Below are 5691 nucleotides of genomic sequence, written 5' to 3' on the forward strand. Positions count from 1 at the left end.
GATCGATTTGAGGTGAATATTTACATGACGACGTATTGTATTAGGGGAGAACGGGGGAATTACGAGCGGGTAAGAACAAATTACTTCTAACAATTAAGAGAAGAAAACAGATATATGGGACATGTGATGAGAGGAAATAAATATCTAATATTTCAGGTCATAAATCCAAGCAAAATGCACTAAAAGTAATGTCCGTATTTGTATCTCTTATCTCTATTGGTCTCTCTGCATATGTAGGAGTAGCTCTTTATATTATCATATTCATACCTTTCCATTATCTTTTCTAGTTTCAACAAATTGTTTTCTTTTTATTTCTTTTTGGTGTGCTTTAATATTTCTTTAATTGTGCAAGGGTGCATGGATGTTAATCATGGATGTATATACAGGGTGTCCCAGACTAACTTACCCACGCTATATCTCTTAAAGGAATTGAGATTTTCGAATGGGACAAAAGGTGATATATTCTACTTGTAATACACTTTAATATAACGTACAAAAAAATAATCCCCTAAATAATCATCCCTTAGTTACAACCCCTAACTTTAATTTTTTTAATAGCACCCTATATATTTTTTTATAGTTTTGGATGTGGTCTTCTATCGTCTATTCAACACATTTTTTGAAAATAAAATCGGTTCGTAAATAACCAAGAAAATATCAGTTTAGTTTTGTTAATTGTGTGTCCCAGACTAATTTATCAAGGCTATATTTCATAAACGAATAGAGATTTTCGAATGGGACAAAAATAATCTATTACATTTGTAATACACTTTAATATGGCCTAGAAAAAAAATATCCCCTAAATATTCATCCCTTAGTTACAACCCTTTACTTTATTTTTTTTAATAGCACCCTGTAAGTTAGGGATGAATATTTAGGGGATGAATTTTTTCTACGCCATATGAAAGTGTATTACAAATGGAATAGATCAGTTTTGTGCCATTCGAAAATCTCTATTCGTTTAAGAAATATAGCCTGGATAAATTAGTCTGGGACACACAATTTAACAAAAATAAACTGATAGTTTCTAGGTTATATACGAACCGATTTTATTTTCAAAAAATGTGTTGAATAGACGATAAAAGACCACATCCAAAACTATACAAAAATATACAGGGTGCTATTAAAAAAATTAAAGTTAGGGGTTGTAACTAAGGGATGATTATTTAGGGGATGATTTTTTGTACGCCATATTAAAGTGTATTACAAGTAGAATATATCACCTTTTGTCCCATTCGAAAATCTCTATTCGTTTAAGAGATATAGCGTGGGTAACTTAGTCTGGGACACCCTGTATATGTTTCTTGGATTACAACAAAGCCTTCGATAAGGTCAGACATAACCGCCTTATCGAATTACTTGAAAAGAAAAACTTAGATACATGAGATATATCAGGATCATTAGCATTATCTATTATAATCAGATCGCTCTGGTAAACGAGAACAACGTCTTTTCAAATGAAATACAGATTGAGAGGGACGTCAGGCAGGGCTGTGCCCTGTCTCCTACATTGTTCAATTTGTATTCAGAGGAGATAATCCTCAGGAAATAATCCCTCAGGAAGCACTAGAAGAACTAACTACGGGAATAAAAGTAAATGGTCGACCAATCAATAATATACGGTTTGCTAATATAAAGAAATTCTTCTAAGGATTACTATAAATTTTAATTTTTGTGGAAATGGCGTATGTTTTATTTTTCACTTTTTCCTAAAAAGGGTCCTCTTATTTTCATCATAACTTGCTTAATTGTGATGCTATTAACTTGTACTGAAGCTCATTTGATAGGTACTCCGAAGCACTTTGACAAGTGCCTAACAGGTATATTTTATAAAACGCATCGTTTTCCCGTCTTGAATACTTAGATATGAGTACTCGACGAAAAAAATATATATTCAATTACCCATAACTCACTTTGAATGACCATTAGTTTAGTTTTTTAAGTAGGGAGTGTATTCAGCTTTTTATTATCTTCAATTTTGGTAATAATAACTTTTTTTAAAAGCTTAAAGTTTTTGAGTTATAGGTGAAAAACCGCTTTAAAACATGCATTTTTTACGAAAAAATAAAATCTTTGATCTTTAATAATTCAAAAAGTATTGATTTATATTAATAACTTTATATAACAAATTTTGCTTAGAATTTGTCTCTCTATCGATTTATGGTATTATTAAAAAAATAATACTTTTCACCCCCGAGAAGGGGTGGCATCCACCACCTCGGTAAAAGCGCAAGTTGGCATCATATCACCTTTGTTCCTTGAGGTATCCTCTAACTACTTATCAATTTTCATGAAAATCGATGGAGGTTCAACGAAATCGGAGGTGAAAACCTTCAGTGACTGCACTAAGTGGACTGAAAGATATTTTCCCTAATTTTGACATTGCTTTGCACATTTATTTGTGCATCCCAGTTGCCAACGTGTCCGCTGAAAGGTCATTTTCGAAAATGTCAAGAATTAAAAATAATTTCCCATCAAATATGACACAAGAACGTGTTAACAGTTTGTCGATTTTGCCAAGAAAATTTTTTTTTTGAAAAGTCTTTTTTTGAAAAGAGGTCTATGTTGTATATATCTATGTTTAGATATATGCAATGGTACACGTAATAGGAATAGAAATCAATTACCTTTAAAATGGTCTACTGTATAACGTTGTACGACTTTTTTTAAAGAGATTGTGGTTTGTCAAGATTTTATAATTTTAACGATTTTTTTTATAATATAATATAAAAATAAAGCAAAATTATTATATAATATATTATATATTATATAATACCTAATATAAAAAAAATATTATTTTTTTACATTTTTTACGATTATTTTTGAAATTTCTCATTATAACTTTTTTTCTTGTACATGAATATACTATCTTGTCTATGAAAAGAGACCTTGGATCATTGGATGTAGTAACGAAGCTAGTTACAGATATACAAATTGCGTTGTCTAAAAATGAGTACCTAGTTTGTTTGTTTCTGGATATAAAAGGAGCTTATGATTCAGTAGATCTTAACATACTAAAATATAAAATGTGTTCACTTGGTTTCAATAATGAAATCTGTAATAATATATTAAATCTATATACTAATAGAACAATATGGATAAAATATCATAGAAATATACTACACGGACCAAGAGTTGTAAATCAAGGTCTGCCACAGGGTTCAGTATTAAGTCCAACATTATTCAACTTATATTCTGCTAGTATTCATAGTTTGTTTGACGAAAACATTAAATGTTTACAATATGCAGATGATATCTGTATATACTCCACCCAAAAAACCTACGACGACTGTCTACGGTCATTGAGGCATATAGTTGAAATTATTATACAATGGACAAATGAAAATAATATGACAATGTCCACAGAAAAATCCAATATGTTTTTCACCAGGCATAGGTTGCGCGCACCGGGAAACGTAACCTCGAGTGGGCGTACTATACCAGTGGTGAATCAGTATAAGTATCTAGGGATAGTACTAGATAATAAACTTCTGTGGACTAAACATATTCAATACATCAAAGGTAAGTGTGAAAAAAAATAAATATACTAAGGTGTATTACCAACAGAAAATGGGGTGCAGACCCCAAAACAGCTTTATTGTTCTACAATGCTTGTATTCGGTCAGTCGTGGACTATGGTTGTTGGATATATGGATCAGCAAGCAATACGAATTTAAAAATATTAGATCGGATACAATATAGATGCTTGAGAATATGTTTAAGTGCAATGGTATCCACTCCAACAAACGTTATGCTAGCAGAGTGTAATGAAATCCCATTAAATTTACGTAGACAATTTTTAGCTCAAAAATACTGCATAAAGCTAAGAAACACTGAGTCAGACCTTTTAACAAATCTGGCTTTATTAAACATGGAAAACTTAACTAGCAAATATTGGAGAATAAAAAATTCACCACCACTAACAGATGCATTCATTGAAACCAGGAATTATACAGATTTACACAACAGTAAATTATTAAAAATTTATAAATTTCCGTATAAAACTTTGATAAAAAAAAACAAGAATCATAATTCCTAAATATACAGAATCAAATCATTTAAATAATATTTTAGTAAAATCTATACTGAGCGACTTTGTGGATTATACAGTAATTTACACAGATGGTTCTAAAAATCAAACAGGAGTAGGATGTGCTATGTATGTGCAAAATACCCATCAACATAATAATTATAAATTATCTAGTATTAGTAGTATTTTTACAGCTGAGATTATAGCCATCGAAAAAGCTCTAGAATGGATCAAAGAGAATAATATTGAAAAAGCTGTGATAATAACAGACTCCAGATCTGCAATATATGCAATTCAAAACACTGATTTTAATTCATACAAATCAAAAATTTTATGTAATATAAAAAATAATTTGTCTAAAGTGGAAGTAGTATTTATATGGGCAAAAGGGCATGCCGGTATACTGGGTAATGAGAAAGTGGATGAGTTGGCCAAAGATGCAATAAAAAATGGTGAGATCCTAACTCAGATCTTATCGACAGATGCAATAAATGACGTCAAAAATAGAATAAATAAAATGTGGAAAAAACAATGGAAAAATATTTCAAGCATATCAAAAAATTTATATTTTTCTTTACATCAAGAACTTCCTCCGCCACCTGAATACATATTTAAGTATAACCTGCCAAAGCAAGATATTTCTACTATCGTCAGATTAAAAACTCGACACGGAAAATATGAGGCACATCTGCACAAATTAGGAATAGTTAATTCATCAGTCTGTTTTTGTGATAATGTTTCGATTAGAGATTTGAACCATATTTTCTTTGAATGCAAAATTAGCGAGAGATATATAAATCAATTGTATTACAATTTACGACAAACACAAGTTCATTTTCCAATTAGTATAGAATATCTACTAAGTTGTCATAAAATGGAAATATTTAAATTACTCATAAACTACTTGAAAGAAACAAATATAGTCATTTGAGTCAGATAGGTGGGAATATAACAAAACTAATTAATTGAGGTAAAAATAAAATAAAAATCTGTGGATAACGGACCCGCATCCAAGCCATTTTTTCACACACACACACACACACACACACACACACACACACACACACACACACACACACACACACACACACACACACACACACACACACACAAGTCTATGTTGTGATCGAACTGGAATGGCAGTTTTTTCTGTTATAGGTATGCAGACATCGTAGTTTAAATCCATTTTTAGTGTATTATGTAAATAAAAATTTCTACAATTTTTTTGGCAAAAATGGTACATGTTTGAAGGGCGGCTAATAGAGAATTGCCTAGGGCGTCAATTGACCTAAACGCGGCCCTGAATGAAAGATTACATTATTACCAAGGGCCGAAAGTGAAAAAATTAGTCCCGAAAGTAGCTACTTTCGGTACGAGTTGTGTAAAATGGTACTTTCGATTTAATAAATCATAACGAAAGTTTAATTTTCGGAACGGCTGCAGAAAAATAATATTTTTAGCATCATTGCACTTTTTTCTTTGTCCTGTTTTGTCTTCTTAGCCTTGACATGCAATAAAAGCGCAAATAATAAACCGATTGACAGGCATCTCAGTTTCAATAATTTAAAAATGTATGAGTTATACTTTCCACCTCAATAGCTTGCTTGTTGTGGTCTGAAATCTCCATAGATACCCACGATTAAAAGTGATTTGATATGCAT

The sequence above is a fragment of the Diabrotica virgifera genome, chromosome 8, assembly GCF_917563875.1.
Source record: "Diabrotica virgifera virgifera chromosome 8, PGI_DIABVI_V3a".
NCBI classification, from domain to species: Eukaryota; Metazoa; Arthropoda; class Insecta; order Coleoptera; family Chrysomelidae; genus Diabrotica; species Diabrotica virgifera.